Raw genomic sequence first — 18,384 nt, 5'->3', positions numbered from 1 at the left:
CGTAATGCTTCTGGTAACATGAAGCATTGCTGACGTTTTAAAATTTCTACTGTCCTTGCGTGATTGACATGAACATAATTAAGATGCTTCTTTTCATTTTGTATATGTTTCGTATATTCTTATTGACCAGCAACTGTTTACTTTCTTTCATTTTGTGTAGATAGGGATCTCCATTTCACCTTGTTGCTATTGTGACCTTTTGGTGAACTGCACAAAACACTTTTTTTGGAATGAGTGTCTTGTGCAGTTCAACTAAAATGTCACGTGGGCAACATCTCTCAATTTTGGTGGAACTGCACAAAATGGTTAAACTAAAGTGAAATCATGCTCTGATGTCTCCTTGTTTGTGCTATGCAAACATGTTGTGCAAACAGGAATACTCTACTATAGATGTTGTGATGGTCAAGAGCAACATCTCTCAATTTTGGTGGAACTGCACAAAATGGTTCAACTAAAGCGAAAACATGCTCTCCTGTCTCCTTGTTTGTGCTATGCAAACATGTTGTGCAAACAGGAATACTCTACTACAGATGTTGTGATGGTCAAGAGCATTCGCCAAGCTCTTCGATTGTAAGATGGATTTAATCCCGATATTCACTTTATCAAAAGGCTCTAATGGGTTGGTTCTGAATCTTGCAAGCTGGGAATCAGTGAGATGTGTAGGCATCTTTGTTGTACTTATTATTTGAATCTTATTTGTTGGTTCTGAATCTTGCAAGCTGGGAATCAATGAGACGTGTAGGCATCTTTGTTGTACTTATTATTTGGATCTTATTTGTTGGTTCTGAATCTTGCAAGCTGGGAATCAATGAGATGTGTAGGCATCTTTGTTGTACTTATTATTTGGATCTTATTTGTTGGTTCTGAATCTTGCAAGCTGGGAAACACGGCATGATGATGCAGAGGACAGCAACCATAACAAACAATTCAAACTTGGTAGTATTATCTTTGTGAAAGTGCGACAAATGTGCTGATCGTGTGCGTCCTGAGAATAATAATTCTAATTGTTGTGTATGTTGATCCCGTGGCACTGATAGAACGAACCAATGCAGTGCTTGTTTTAAGTATAAATTTCTATTAAAGCTAATTAAATTTAAGTAAAGTGACCACTAACTCCAGTTATTACAGTACCAATACAGACCCGCTCGTGAACCGACGTGTGGCCGGAGTAGGTTTCTTAATGGAGGCGTTTGAATGCGCCGAGGGTGCATCTTCTGCCGGGCGTGCAGCGGGCGAGGGAGGGGTAGTAACTGTTATCGCCTGTACACACTCAGCTTACTGTTGAATCCAGTTCCCCAAGAGCTAAAAAACGAACTACTACCGCCGCCTACACACACGTTCACTCGAAGAGACTCCAATGGCGATCCGAGGGGTGAGCCTGCTGGATATGGACTTCAGCAAGGAGTTAGTTCGCTGTTCAGTCCTATGGCTGCACCAAGTTGAATGTGATGTACACCAACGATACGGACTCGGTGAAGCTCTGCCTTGCCTCAGTCCTATGGCTGCACCAGGTTCTGGAGCATTCGCCCGTTTCATCGGCAGCGCCGACTGCACCTTTGCTACGGTGGAGAGAAGGAAGAACGCAACGATTTGGCCATCTGGTGTAACAAGCTTGTCGACATCCGGAAGCAATACAAGATTATCAGCAACGGGCAGGAGATGGACTCCGTGGTTGACCTCGCTGAGACCATCATCGACCCCTGATACGCCAACATGAAAGAAGACGACCTGAACACGTGGGAGGTACCTCTGAATCTAGCCTACATAACCTACACGGCCAAGGATGCATACGCATGCTACGACATGTACATGCAGGTCTTGGACATGAGGGCGTGTTTGCTTCCCGTAACCGACGAGTACACGGACAGCCGCAGCGTCATGATCAAGCTTGCCAGGAAGGTCTAGATGTTGTACTTTATCTGTTTATAAGCACCTTTATCATCTGAGTGTTTCATGCATTAGCCTATGTGTCGTAATTATCTGTTTTGTCCGAAATATTTCTTTTAAGAACCCATTTACCTGATTGCTTTTTTAGTGGCTATTTGCTAATGTATGTAAACTAGTTCACTTGTACATAAAAAAAACTAGTTCACTCAACTGCCGTGCTTTGAATCTCCTTCCTCCCAGTAGGTCTCTCAATTTTCTCCCACTTTCTTTTTTTGATGTAAACTGAGTTTTCTCCCAGTACTTTCCCCTAGAACCAACTCAACTGTCCCACGTCTAGCCTAAAAAATAATAATACCCCACGTACTATTAACTCATCAAATTAAAATGATATTTTACTTCGTAAGTTGAAAGTTCTTACAAAATAATAATAATAATTGTTTATATATAACTTGCCAACTTAACTCCTAGTGATTGCGTACATAAGCTTGCAAAGATTTTACTGACGTGCAATCATGTGTTTATGTTTTTATAATATTTCTCCGTCTAGCCCAACATGATATTTTCACCCAGCCCGGCAAGTCCGCGGATTTCGAGAAAAATGCAAATGGGATTTAAACGGGCTGCATAGATGCTACATCATTGTTTCACCCAGCCCACCAAATGGACTAAAAAACAAATGGACTGGCTGACATGTGGGCCAGTAGGTCGAAGCCTAAGAAGGCGTTGGATTTACATCCAACGGCCGGCATTCTTCTTCAGTCTCTCGTCTTCTTCCCCCAGCGTTGTCGGAACCGCCTGCTCCAGCCTTCGGTGTCCAGCGGCGTTGTTTTGCGCTCCTCAGCGAAACGCTACCCCGCCGACGGCCAGGCCATCCCTCCACTCCGCACCTCCTGTTATTCTCTGCTGAGTGTAGGCCCACCCCGCACCCAAACCAGTCTAGTTTCCCACTCCTCTCCGTCTACGACTCCACTACCGCGTCTTCCCCATCTCCGGGTCGTTCCAATCTGGGGCCTTGCCGTCGTCCATCGCCTCGGTGCGCTCGGCGCAGCGTGGTCAACATAGAGAGTCATCGGAAGAGGACTGTACGTGGAGAGCCTGACGACTGGGACCCACGAGGTCCATGGTCGCACGCAAGGAAAGTTCCTCCTTATTACGCACTGTACATGCACTGTACGTGGGAAGGGCTTCTGTATTTCGCTAAAAAAATGTCCCCCCGCTGACAGGTCGGACCCACCAGCTATATCTTCACACGCAAGGAAGTGCCTCCTTATTACGCACCAAAAAATGAATACCCCCTGCTAGCTGGGACCCACCATAGTGTGTGGCTGACTTGTGGGCCTACTAAGTTGACAAGGACGGAGGGCTTTGTAAACTTAGTCAATATGAACGATTCTAGATCCAGTGACCGTACGATATCCATCCAACAGCCATAGTGCTTCTTCAACCTCTGGTCTTCTTGCTCCAGCCGCCCAAAGCAGCGTCGGTCGTGCCGCGTGCTCCTGCCTCTCGTGGCCAGCTATGATGCCGTGGAGGCCTCACCGCCCTACTACTCCCACCACTGGCCCAGGGTATCCCTCTACTCACCCACACCCCCTGTTATTCTGCGACGACAGTAGCCTCACACCGTAGCCAAACCAGTGAACCCTCGTACTCCTCTCCGCGTGGGCATCCACTGCCGCGTCTTCCTCGGCTCCTCGTCGTCCCCTTCCTAGGCCTCGCCGTCGTCCACCGCCTTGGTGCTCTCGGCGCGGCGTGGTCAATGTGGTCAACGACCGACTTCCATCGGAAGAGTACTATACGTGGAGAGGCTGATAGCTGGGTCCAAGGCCACATCCCAGTTTTTTTGTGATTTGCCAAGTAAGTCGCTTTGTCAGGCCTGTTGGGCTGCAAATCTTTCAAGACGAGGAGAGCTTCATTCGGCTGGCCGAGAAAATGGCCTATCAGTAATGAGAAATGGGTTGTACATTTTTAAAACGCATCAAACCGGCAATTAGTTTCAAATATCTTTTTTTCATTTTGATATTTTAAATTACATTAATTTTTATGCATGGAGAATTTGTTGGATTTTATATTGATATACCTTTATTTTTAAAACCAGTTTGAATGTGAGTCAAAATTTCGGGATTAAAAATAGTTCGGACCGCACCGAAATATGCAAAATTTCGTATAATTTTTTAACCGTGGCCACAATATGGGTTGTAATGCTAACAAAAAGAATATGTGCTCCAAACAAAACCTTAAGAATTAGCAAATGGGCTTTAAATTATTAGAAATAATGGCAGATGGGCATATGCTGTTTTTCACAGATTTGAGGCTTTCCTAAAAAAATGGTTGACGCACAAGCAGTGACTGTTGGATGGCCATCCAACGGCCGTCGTGCTTCTTCAATCTCTGCTCTTCCTGCTCCAGCCGCTCAAACAAGCGCCGGCGGGACTGCCTGCTCCCTCCTCCCCGCGGCCGGCTGTGCTGCCGCGCAGGCCTCACCGCCCCACCGTACTCCCATCGCTGGCCTAGCCATCCCTCTACTCACCCACACCTGTTGTTATTCTCCGGCGACGGTAGACGAACCAGTAAACCCTTGTTCGGTCGTACTCCCCTCCGCGTGGGAAACAACTGCGGAGTCTTCCCTGCCTCCATGTCGTTCCCTTCCTAGGCCTCGCCATCGTCCACCGCCCTGGTGCTCTCGGCGTGGCCTGGTCAACATGGTCAACGACCGACATGCATCTGAAGTGGACTGTACGTGGAGAGGCCGACAGCTGGGTCAACGGCTGCACGCAAGGAAATGCCTCCTTATTACGTGCAAAATAATGATTCCTCCACCTGACATCGGGGACCCACCGAAAGGGCCTCAGTATTTCGTGAAAAAAACGTTACCGCCGCTGACAGCTCAGACCCACCAGCTATATCTTCGCATGCAAGGAAGTGCCTCCTTATTACGCACAAAAAAATGAATACTTCCCCTGTTAGCTGGGACCCAGTATAGTGGCAGGCTGACTTGTGGGCCTACTAAGTTGACAGGGATGGAGGGCTTTGTCAACTTAGTCAATATGCACGATTCTAGCTCCAGTGACCGTACGATGTCCATCCAACGACTGTAGTGCTTCTTCAACCTCTGGTCTTCTTGCTCCAGCCGCCCAAACCAGCGCCGGTCGTGCCTCGTGCTCCTGCCTCCCGTGGCCGGCTGCGATGCGGCGGAGGCCTCACCGCCCCCTACTACTCCCACCGCTGGCCAGGCCATCCCTCTACTCACCCACACCCCCTGTTATTCTGCAGCGACGGCAGCCTCACACCACAGCGAAACAGTGAACCCTTGTACTCCTCTATGCGTGGGCATCCACTGCCGCGTCTTCCCCGGCTCCGCGTCGTCCCCTTCCTAGGCCTCGCCGTCGTCCACCGCCCTGGTGCTCTCGGCGCGGCGTGGTCAACATGGTCAAGGAACGGCTTCCATCGGACGTGGACCGTACGTGGAGAGGCTGACAGCTGGGTCCACGGCCGCAGCAAGGAAGTGCCTCCTTATTACGCACAAAATAATTATTCCCCCACCTGACAGTGGGGACCCACCAGAAGTTCCACCATATTTCGCGAAAAAAACGTTTCCCCCCTGACTGCTGGGACCCACCAGCGACACCTTCGCACGCAAGGAAGTGCATCTGGGCAAAAAAACGATTTGCCTCCCTGACTGCTGGGACCCACTAGCTACATCTTCACACGCAAGGAAGTGCCTGACAATCGGGACCCACCTAGTCGAAGAGTACGTAGCGTTGTCATTCTGGTCGCGAACGTGTACGTACATACTGGTCGATGTAGAGGCGCGCACGTGTCGTAGATGTAGAGGCGCACACATGTCGTAGTAGAGGCGCGCACGTAGCATGTACATGTATGTACAGCGGCGAGGGTGCAAGAAAGAAAATACGACCATGTACGTACATACGGGCAGGGTCTCGAACGCCTACTCGCGCATATGTACATGGCTGGGTCGGAACGGAGAAACAGCGTCGTCGTCGTGTTCTTGGGGAGCCAACCGGCTGGGTCAGAACGGAATATGTGGTCGTGTTCATCGGGAGGGCTTGGACGGAACAGGCGATGGAAACGAGGCCTGGCGTACTGCACAATGAAGGAAACGGCCTTGTGTTCGACCGGCCACGTTCAAAACAGGGTCCTGTTGATCGGGAGGGGCCTGGCGTACCGCAAAGCGGAGGAAATGGACCTCCTACGGTCGAAACGGGGTCCTGTTGATCGGGAGGGGTGTGGCATACCGCAAAACGGACGAAACAGACTTGTGTTGGAGCGCTACGATCGAAACGGGGGTCCTGTTCATCGGGAGGGGTGTGGCGTACCGCAAAACGGACGAAACGGACTTGTGTTGGAGTGCTATGGTCGAAACGGGGGGGAGGGGTGTGGTGTACTGCAAAACGGGACTCCATGGGATACTGTTCATCTCCACCGTCGACCTCCTCCAGCCTCCACAGGCTACCGTCGACCTCCTCCAGCCTCCATGGGCTCCTGTTCATCCAGCCTCCACCATGCACTACTCCACCGGCTACTGTTCGACCACCCCTCCACGGGCACCCCTCCATCGTCTACTGTTCATCCAGCCCTCCACACCACGTGGTCCTGTTCAACCACCCCTCCACGGCCACCCCTCCACCGTCTACTGTTCATCCAGCCCTCCACACCACGGGTTCCTGTTCATCCAGAGGCAACGCCACCGCTCACTGTTCATCCAACCCCCTCCTCCCCCCCCCGCAATGCTCACTGTTCATCCCAGAAGCAGCATCGATCGGCTTCAGTTAGCAGCAGTAGCGAAGGAATCGCTCCATCGGGTTCAGTTAACAACGATCGACCGATCACTCGGGTTCAGTAACGCGTAGCCTGCAGTGCAATCGCTCGGGTTCACTTAGAGCCCAATGCCTCGCTCGGCTTCAGTTAGAGCCAACGCCTCGCACACACGCGCGTACGTACGAGAGAAACGCGCATCGCTCCGCCCCCGACCTCCCACCGTAATCGGCAACTCCCCAAAATTTTCCTCCCCCTCGCTTCTACCACGGGTTTTTCCGTCATGGACGGCCCAAAGAATGTCATGCAGCTGCGTCTCTGGCCCGCCCAGGACGAAAAGCCCATTTTCTGTCATGATTTTTTGTCATAGAAGTAGGAGCCCACCACATCTATGATGATACCGGGTTTTGTCACAATTATCGTCATAGAAGTGTCATATGTATGACAGAAAAAAATTCGTTTGGCCCAAAATGTCATGAATGTGTCTTTTTTTGTAGTGTAGATCAACTCCTTGTAATACTCATATCATCAAGATCAATCAAGAAGGAAGTAGGGTATTACCTACATAGAGAGGGCCCGAACCTGGGTAAACATCATGTAACCCGCCTCCTGTTACCATTAGCCTTAGACACACAGTTCGGGACCCCCTACCCGAGATCCGCCAGTTTTGACACCGACAGTTTGGGCGGCTGAAGCAAGAATATCCGAGATTGAAGAAGCACTACAATCGTTGGATGGACATCCAACGGCCATTGCTGCTAGAATCGTGTATTGACTATAAGTTTACAAAGCCTTCCGTACGCTTTAGTAGGCCCAAAAGCCTTCCGTACGCGTCACTAACTATAATTCTCAAAAAAAATAGTAAGCCCACAAGTGAGCATCACATCTGTGGCAGAGAACATATAGCCCATTTGCAATTTGTAATAATGTACAACCCATTTTTGAATTCTAATGGAATTTACTACAACCCATTTACAGTCTGTTAAAATTACAGCCCATTTTCTAGCCAGGACAACGATTAATAATTTCAACCAACCTCTCGAAACAGAATTCAACCAAAAATCCCACATTTTGATGGGATCTGGAATATTTTTATCCCGAAATTTCCAGTAAGATTAAATATAATTTCAAAATGAATTTGTATTAGGTAAAAATCTAAAGAAATATTGCGCGTGCAATAAGTAATGAAATTAAAATTTCCAAATTCAAACAATAATATATTTGAACTAATTACCTGTTTGGTGCATTTTTGTATATTTATAGCCCAGTTACTATAATTACATCACATTTATTATTTCTTAAATCCCATTTTCTTGTTAGGCCTAATGCATCCCTCATAGGAAAGATTTATAGCTCAGCGGGGCAGAGAATAACAAATTGACTTGGGTTGGGTATTCCGCAAAAAAAGTATAGTTGGGCTAGCCATTTTCACCTTGAAAAATAATAGCTGGGCTGAATATTTGGTAGACATAAAATAATAGCCTGGGCTAGACAGGCCACAGCCTGCCCAGTTGATACCCTGCTCCTCTGAACAACAACAAAAACATCGCTCAAGAAAAACTCCGCTTAAACCTAAAAAAACTGCTCGAGCTGCTGGGTCCCAACTATCGGTTGCTCCTTGTGCAATTCTCTCGTTTATTGACTATATAGGTTGACGATGGTGTGGGACTATGATGTTAGGAAACCAGGAGGAAGAAAAAATTATAGTTTTATATAATAAGGAGGAACTTGCGTACATACAGCTATGGCCCTAGTGGGTCCCTACTGTCATCCTCTCCAAATAAAGTCATCTCATGATTCCTCATGTTCGTTGACCATGTTGACAATGCTCGGCGCCATGGCGAGCGCAACCACTCGAAGGACGACGGAGAGGGCCTCGCGGGCCCTATGGATGGTCTGATACAACGCCCGCTTGAAAGCACAAGTGCTCCCTAGGTGGTTTTGGTAATTAATGCCAACATATCTCTTGTTGGACTAACACTTTTATCTAGCATGTTTCAGATAAGTTCAACAATGGAGTGGCATGGACTAAAGGATGTGGGAACTCCTTCATGATGCTAAGGACAAAGGATTGGCTCAAGCTTCAAGCTCAAGACTCTTCATTTTACATTTTAGTGATCCAAGATCACATTGAGTCTATAGGATAAGCCAATACTATCAAGGAGGGATGAGGTGTTGCTTAATGATCCTCTTGCTTCAAGTGCTTAGTGATATGCTTCAAATACCCTCAACTACTTTCCCACTTCCACACATATGTCCTAAACCTACAGTCAAACTCGGCCCCACCGATCTTTCTATCTGGCGCCACCGAGTTTGGATGTCTTAGCCACTGCCACAAACCCTAGGCAAATCGGTCTCACCGATAGGGATCTCGGTCTCACCGAGATAGGATTGTAATCTCTCTGTGTATGTCCATTATCAAAATCAGTCTCACCGAGTTTGAGCAATCGGTACTACCGAGATTACAATGCAAACTTCATGGTTGACTTATTCCAAAAATCGGTCCCACCGAGTTTGAGTAATCGGTCCCACCGAGTTTGCCTGACCAACTCTCTGGTTAGCTAATTACGAAAATCGGTCCCACCGAGTTTGTGTAATCGGTCTCACCGAGATTACGTTATGCCCTAACCCTAACCATATCGGTCTTACCGACTTGCATTTCGGTCCCACCGAAAATCCTAACGGTCACTAGATTTACTAAATCGGTCCGACCGAGTTTGTTGATTCGGTCCCACCGAGTTTGGTAAATTGTGTGTAACGGTTAGATTTTGTGTGGAGGCTATATATACCCCTCCAGCTCCTCTTCATTCGTGGAGAGAGCCATCAGAATAAGCCTACACTTCCAGCATCCTATTTCTGAGAGAGAACTACCTACTCATGTGTTGAGGCCAAGATATTCCCTTCCTACCATATGAATCTCGATCTCTAGCCTTCCCCAAGTTGCTTTCCACTCAAATCCTCTTTCCACCAGATCCAAATCCTATGAGAGAGAGTTGAGTGTTGGGGAGACTATCATTTGAAGCACAAGAGCAAGGAGTTCATCATCAACGCACCATTTGTTACTTCTTGGAGAGTGGTGTCTCCTAGATTGGCTAGGTGTCACTTGGGAGCCTCCGACAAGATTGTGGAGTTGAACCAAGCAGTTTGTAAGGGCAAGGAGATCGCCTACTTCGTGAAGATCTACCGCTAGTGAGGCAAGTCCTTCGTGGGCGACGGCCATGGTGGGATAGACAAGGTTGCTTCTTCGTGGACCCTTCGTGGGTGGAGCCCTCCGTGGACTCACGCAACCGTTACCCTTCATGGGTTGAAGTCACCATCAACGTGGATGTACAATAGCACCACCTATCGAAACCACGCCAAAAACATATGTGTCTCCAATTGCGTTTGAATCCTCCAAAACCCTTCCCTTTACATTCTTGCAAGTTGCATGCTTTACTTTCTGCTACTCATATACTCTTTGCATGCTTGCTTGTTATGTATTGTAAATGTTAAACTTGTGCCTAAACTCCACTTAAACTTAAGGAAATTTAAAAACTGCAACTTTGGTACTTAGTGTCTAATCACCCCCCCTAGACACCTCTTCTCAAGGTCCTACAAGTGGTATCAGATCTTTGGTCTCCATTGCCTTGGTTTAATCACCATTGGAGGAAGATGGATGAGTCTACTTTGGGGAGTCTTAGACATAGAGTGCCTATTCTTGATGGAGAGTATTTTCATGAGTGGAAAAATGAGATGCTTGTAATTTTCAATCAATATCATTTGAACAAGTACATTGCTAGCCCTTGTGCACCTTATGTTGACCCTATGCATCCTACCCATGATGAGTCAATTGACATGATTAGGAATCTTAGAACTGCCGAACTTATTATTAAAGGATTGCCTAGAAACTTGATTGGATGTTTGCCCACTCTTAAGTGTGCCTACACTATATGGAAATTTCTTGAGGAACGATTTCCAGATTATTCTTTGAAAAATCTTGATGAAATTCTCCATAAGTCTATTGCTTTGAGTAAAATGAATACTAGTGATCCTATGTTTGGTGATCGTCTATTTGAGCTTACAAACCTTATGCGTGCCAAAGGAAATGTTGGTATTATTAGTGATATTATTTCTGAAGCTATAAAAATTCATAGACAAGATCATTGTCAAACTCACTCTAACGAATCACCCTCTCCAGGATTTGATCCACCACATGACGATGTTGAACATGGATACTATGATGAGGATGATGATAGTGACTTCGATCTTGATGATGCAATGAGACATTTTGGTCTTATGGCAAATCTTTGGGGATATATGTCAGGGGGAAAGGAATGGGTTCTTGATAGTGGATGTACCGATCACATGACCGGAGATAAAGACATGTTTCGTGAGCTTGCTAAAAATGATAGTCCTCGAAAGTATGTCACTTTCGGTGACAACTCAAAGGGTAAGGTGGTTGGCCTCGGTAAGGTGGCCATATCACATGATAGCTCAATACAAAATGTTATGCTCGTTGAATCTCTTGGATACAACTTACTTTCAGTATCTAGACTTGCTGACTTTGGTTTCAATGTCTTATTTACTGAAGTTGATTGCCAAGTATTTCGTCGAGACAATCATAAAATGGTCTTTACCGGTATACGTGGAGGTGATCTATACATTGTTGATTTCACTAAAAAGGCTCAACCTAAAACTTGCTTCATTGCTAAATCCTCAAAAGGTTGGTTATGGCATAGACGATTAGGTCATGTTGGAATGCGAGACCTTGACAAGCTTATTAAAGGGAATCATATCCTTGGACTTAATGATGTCATATTTGATAAGGATAGACTTTGCAGTGCTTGTCAAGCAGGTAAACAGGTTGGAGGAAGGCATCCCGTGAAGAACATTATGACCACAAGGAGGCCACTCGAGCTACTTCATATGGATCTCTTTGGTCCCAACTCTTACAAGAGTCTCGGTGGAATTTCACCCGAAAGGTTGAAGAGACGGTAGATGTGAAGTTTGATGAATCTAACGGCTCGCAAGTAGAGCAATTGCCAATTGATGTAGGAGACAAAGATCCTTCGGAAGCAATCCAAGACTTGTCTATTGGCAAGGTCTGTCCAACGGAGGTGAAGAAGAGTACCTCGTCCGTCCAAGTGGAAGCTTCTACTTCACGACAAGGTGAACCAAGAGTTGATACGGTAGTATCCACAAGTGGGACACACCAAGATGAAGAAAACAAGGAAGTGCATCAAGATGAACGTCAACAACCTCCTTCTCCACCACGACAAGAGAACGACAACGCCAACAATGAAGAAGGCCAAGAAGAAGAAGAAGATGAAGATGAAGTTCAACCAAGATCCAAGCAAAAGCTTTCACGAGTTCGAGCAAGAATTGCTAAAGATCATCCCGTCGAGCAAATCTACAATGACATTCAAACCGGGAGAATCACTCGCTAAAAAACTCGTTTAGCTAACTTTTGTGAAAACTATTCTTTCATCTCTAGCATTGAACCTATGAAGGTTGAAGAAGCATTGGAAGATCCGGATTGGATAAATGCTATGCATGAAGAGCTACACAACTTTGAGAGGAACCAAGTTTGGACATTGGTTGAGAAGCCCGACAACAACCACAACATCATCGGTACCAAATTGGTGTTTCGCAACAAGCAAGATGAAGATGGACAAGTAGTTCGCAACAAAGCACGTCTTGTCGTCCAAGGCTACACACAAGTCGAAGGTATGGACTATGGTGAGACTTACGCCCCCGTTGCTAGACTTGAGTCCATTCGCATCTTACTTGCCTATGCTAACCATCATGATATCACCTTGTACCAAATGGACATTAAAAGTGCTTTTCTAAATGGTGAAATAGAGGAGGAAGTTTATGTTAAACAACCTCCCGACTTTGTCAATCCTAAGAAACCCAATCATGTTTACAAACTTCACAAAGCTCTTTATGGTCTTAAACAAGCTCCTAGAGCTTCGTACAAATGCTTAACGAAGTTTCTTCTTGGAAAGGGATTTGAAATTGGGAAAATTGATTCTACTCTTTTTACTAAAAGGGTTAATGGAGAATTATTTGTATGCCAAATTTATGTTGATGATATCATATTTGGATCAACTAACCCTCATTTTAATGAGAAGTTTGGAAAGCTAATGTCGGAGAAGTTTGAGATGTCTATGATGAGTGAACTCAAATTCTTTCTTGGGTTGCAAATCAAGCAAACTAAGGAAGGTACTTTTGTTTCTCAAACGAAGTACACTAAGGACTTATTCAAGAAGTTCAATATGCAAGAGTGCAAAGATATGACTACACCCATGCCTACTAGTGGACATCTTGACTTAACCAAAGATGATGAACCGGTTGATCAAAAGGTTTATCGCTCTATGATTGGTTCATTGTTATATCTATGTGCTTCACGTCCCGATATTATGCTAAGTGTGTGCATGTGTGCACGATATCAAGCTGCTCCTAAAGAATGTCATCTTAAGGCCGTGAAAAGGATAGTGAGATACCTAATCCATACACCAAATTTTGGCATTTGGTATCCTAAGAGGGCCTCTTTCAATCTTGTTGGCTACTCCGACTCGGACTATGCCGGAGACAAGGTTGATAGAAAGTCCACTTCGGGTACTTGTCAATTTCTTGGTAGATCTCTTCTGTCTTGGTCCTCCAAGAAACAAAACTCGGTATCCTTATCCACCGCCGAAGCGGAATACATTATCGCTGGTTCATGTTGTGCTCAATTACTTTGGATGACCCAAACTCTTAAAGATTATGGGATATATGTGAAACATGTTCAATTGCTTTGTGACAATGAAAGTGCTATCAAAATTGGTCATAATCTTGTGCAACATTCTCGAACTAAGCATATTGAAGTTCGTCATCATTTCATTTGAGATCATGTTGCTAAGGGTGACATTGATCTTAAGCATGTTCACACCAAAAAGCAATTAGATGATATATTCACTAAACCTCTTGATGAGAAAGTATTTTGCAGGTTAAGAGGAGAATTGAACATCATTGATACTTCAAACTTGGAGTAGAAACTCCATTGGATACATGCAAGACATGAGCTTATGACTAATCCTTGATATCTCCCTTATGATGAAAATCTTGTGTCTTGGATATATTTGTATCTTGCATGTTATCTAACCCATGTAGGTACTTGGTTGAATCAAATTCCATGAGATTGTAACCTATTCATATCTTGAGCAATCTCTACATCACCAAGTCTCTACACTATGGTGGTTGAAGACAAGGAAGCACGAAACCCTTCAAACATATCCTTTGACAAACTCTATGTTGAGCTTCATGATTGACATTTTTCGATACACAAGTGCTCTTCCTTGCAAGAACTAAACCATGTAGGAAGATGGACTCAAATTCCAAGTGGTGCTCCCAACTTCCGATGAGCTACATCAACCTTGAGCAACCCACACAAGTTCAACTACATGGACAACACCACCAACCAAGGTATGTTATTCCATCTTAGAGAAGCTTTACTCCAAGTCATGAGTTAAAGCAACTCGACAAGATGTGAATACATCAAGATGCTTAATCGAAAAATGGCAACCCCATTTTGAGCTTAAACGATGAGTATGACCTATGATCAAGTGATCTCACTTGACTCCTAAGTCAATATACTCTAACATAGGTGACTTTGTCGCCGACCATCTCTAGATGAAGTTCTCTTGTGTTCTTTTCTGTGTTTTTGCACATGCATATTTGTTTCCCCTTTCAAAAAACACTTCATCTAGATTTCTTTCTGTTAACTTTGCATTTTCTGCATCCAATTCATTGCATATCATTCAGTAAATTCCTTGCAAATCTTTGTGAGATCTTCTAGTCTAGTGAGATGAGGTGACAACTGTTTTCTCTGTGATGAACTCGGTTACACCAATTTGTTGTTTTCGGTCCAACCGAATCCTCTCGGTACAACCAAAGCATATCACTCGGTGCCACCGATTTCACAACAGAAAAAACAGCTTACCACTTATTATGTGTTATCTCTGATCCAGCTCCACTCAATGAATCTTGTCCTCTACAAGCATCACATTTTTATCATTGCTTTGTGCTGTGACTCAAGGACCAAACCCATTCGACAGATTCCAGAAAACCCTTCTTGGAAATTGATGTCAAAGGGGGAGAGAGAGATCACATCAAAGCTTATCATTTAGAGAGAGATCACATTAGAGAAAGAGAGTATCACTTCCTCGGGGGGGGGGAAGAGATCTCCAGGGGGAGAGAATACTCAAGTAGAAAGTATTTCTCAAGGATCCTAGATGCTTGGTGTTCAAGAGGAGAGATTCCACATGTCTTATTGAGGGGAAAAGACATGTTCATATGTGCTTATTTGCATTAGTTTGCATTAGCTCTGTTCATTTATATCTTTCAGCTCTGATTTTCTGTTCCCTATCTTCTCCGAGTATCCCATGCTAGATTAAGGGGGAGCAAGACATCTAAGGGAAAGAAATCATTTAAATTCATTGCATATCTTTACTCTTGGGGACATGTCTAATCCAATGTAGTACTTAGTACTCACTCTCTACATGTCATCCCAGTCTTGGTATTCTTGTGGTTTCTTCTGTTTGCTCTGGCTAGTAGATGTACCTGTGTTATCTAACCTTGTTTGCGCAGGTTCATTCCATCCTAAGCCAACTCAAGACTAAAAGGTAAGTATATGCATCACAATCATGTGTATGATGAATTCTTGCTGATGTACATACTGTTTGCAAGAAGGACTCATTGGCATGAAGGTATTCTCTTTAATATCCTTTGCTCTGATGCATATGGCCAAGATACATGTAACACATTGCCTGCTCTATCATGGTTATGCTATCACATCCTTCTATATTCCATATTCACATGATTGCATACATGTAGGGGGAGCCTATGCCTGTTACATGTCTTTCCAAAGCTTTACTTGCTGTTCTTCATATCTTTATCTAAAGCTTTGATGTATGTTGTCATCAATTACCAAAAAGGGGGAGATTGAAAGCACAAGTGCTCCCTATGTGGTTTTGGTAATTAATGTCAACATATCTCTTGTTGGACTAACACTTTTATCTAGCATGTTTGAGATAAGTTCAACAATGGAGTGGCATGGACTAAAGGATGTGGGAACTCCTTCAAGATGCTAAGGACAAAGGATTGGCTCAAGCTTCAAGCTCAAGACTCTTCATTTTACATTTTAGTGATCCAAGATCACATTGAGTCTATAGGATAAGCCAATACTATCAAGGAGGGATGAGGTGTTTCTTAATGAGCATCTTGCTACAAGTGCTTAGTGATATGCTCCAAATACCCTCAACTACTTTCCCATTCCACACATATGTCCTAAACCTAAAGTCAAACTCGGCCCCACCGATTCTTTCTATCCGGCGCCACCGAGTTTGGATGTCTTAGCCACTGCCACAAACCCTAGGCAAATCGGTCTCACCGATAGGGCTCTCGGTCTCACCGAGATGGGATTGTAGTCTCTCTGTGTATGTCCATTATCAAAATCGGTCTCACCGAGTTTGAGCAATCAGTACTACCGAGATTACAATGCAAACTTCCTGGTTGACTTATTACCAAAATTGGTCCCACCGAGTTTGAGTAATCGGTCCCACCGAGTTTGCCTGACCAACTCTCTGGTTAGCTAATTACCAAAATCGGTCCCACCGAGTTTGTGTAATCGGTCTCACCGAGATTACGTTATGCCCTAACCCTAACCATATCGGTCTTACCGGGTTGCATTTCGGTCCCACCGAAAATCCTAACGGTCACTAAATTTACTAAATCGGTCCGACCGAGTTTGTTGATTCGGTCCCACCTAGTTTGGTAAATTGTGTGTAACGGTTAGATTTTGTGTGGAGGCTATATATACCCCTCCAGCTCCTCTTCATTCGTGGAGAGAGCCATCAGAACAAGCCTACACTTCCAGCATCCTATTTCTGAGAGAGACCTACCTACTCATGTGTTGAGGCCAAGATATTCCATTCCTACCATATGAATCTTGATCTCTAGCCTTCCCCAAGTTGATTTCCACTCAAATCTTCTTTCCACCAGATCCAAATCCTATGAGAGAGAGTTGAGTGTTGGGGAGACTATCATTTGAAGCACAAGAGCAAGGAGTTCATCATCAACACACCATTTGTTACTTCTTGGAGAGTGGTGTCTCCTAGATTGGCTAGGTGTCACTTGGGAGCCTCCGACAAGATTGTGGAGTTGAACCAAGGAGTTTGTAAGGGCAAGGAGATCGCTTACTTCGTGAAGATCTACCGCTAGTGAGGCAAGTCCTTCGTGGGCGACGGCCATGGTGGGATAGACAAGGTTGCTTTTTCGTGGACCCTTAGTGGGTGGAGCCCTCCATTGTCTCGCGCAACCGTTACCCTTCGTGGGTTGAAGTCTCCATCAACGTGGATGTACGATAGCACCACCTATCGGAACCACACCAAAAACATCTGTGTCTCCAATTGCGTTTGAATCCTCCAAAACCCTTCCCTTTACATTCTTGCAAGTTGCGTGCTTTACTTTCTGCTGCTCATATACTCTTTGCATGCTTGCTTGTTATGTATTGTGAATGTTAAACTTGTGCCTAAACTCCACTTAAACTTAAGGAAATTTAAAAACTGCAACTTTGGTACTTAGTGTCTAATCACCCCCCCCCTCTAGACACCTCTTCTCAAGGTCCTACACCGCTGCTCATTCAGGAAGCCGGGATCATCGGACACCTATGAGCACCTTCAAGAGACTAAGACGGCATGACACGGTAAGGCCGCGCTTGGGAGCTCTAGATTGTTTCACACCTGTATTTAGATACAAGTGTAATTTACTCATCATCGGAACAATGCGTAAAATACAGGCGTAATGAAACCAAGGGCCTGAGGTCTGTAACGAAAACCGGCGAAGTTACGCATGTAATTTGAGAGGCCAGTGTATATTTTACTACTTGAAATTGACCAACCAAGCGCTTCGCCCAAGACCATCTGCTTTTATTTACAAGTGTCAGTTTTACAAGCGGTTTTGGTTGGAAAACGATGATCTAATCATGGCCTAAGATGATGAGTTGGTTGGAAGATCATATGGTTTCACCTCTAACCTACCCAAGTTGTCGTATAGGCTATGAATGAAACATAACACAATGAACTTCTTAAGCACAGAAACAACAAAAGAGGATGATCTTCTTAACATGCAAATCATAGGCATTAGATCAAAATGCAAAACAATATGAAGCATTATTCTCAGGAGGCACGATGAACAGCTCATGATGCCGCATGCCACAACATTCCATCTCAACTTTGCAATCAAACTCACAAGGTCTAGCATTACATAGACAACATTCAGAACAAACTCTTAAAATACCTTACATAAGTCAACATTCATGTGACTATGCATCTCAGCAGAGTAAATATTTACTTCTGAACTGAAGACATGAATAGGAAAAAATGATCGACGTTGCTCACAGCAAAGGGCATCCCACTCAAAAAATATCAAATGCATGTCTTCTGGCTAACATCAATGAGAAAAATTTCAAAAGGTTTTCCAATTCTAGTATATTAAACTAATGTCTTCTTGCTAACATCAATTATTAAACTTTGACAAGCTTTCCCCATTCAAAATATGTAATGCCTATGATTGTGGAACATGTAGGGTTTGTCATCTGATAGTTAGGTGGCTCAAGGTGATGACGAATGATTAGAGAACCATTTGATGTATTGTGCATGCTGAAGTATTATGGAGGACACGAACCATCTGAACATTTTG

Source organism: Triticum aestivum, chromosome 3B (assembly GCF_018294505.1).
Source record: "Triticum aestivum cultivar Chinese Spring chromosome 3B, IWGSC CS RefSeq v2.1, whole genome shotgun sequence".
Classification (NCBI taxonomy): domain Eukaryota; kingdom Viridiplantae; phylum Streptophyta; class Magnoliopsida; order Poales; family Poaceae; genus Triticum; species Triticum aestivum.
The sequence above is the reverse complement of the archived record's forward strand: the minus strand, read 5'-3'. Positions refer to the sequence as shown.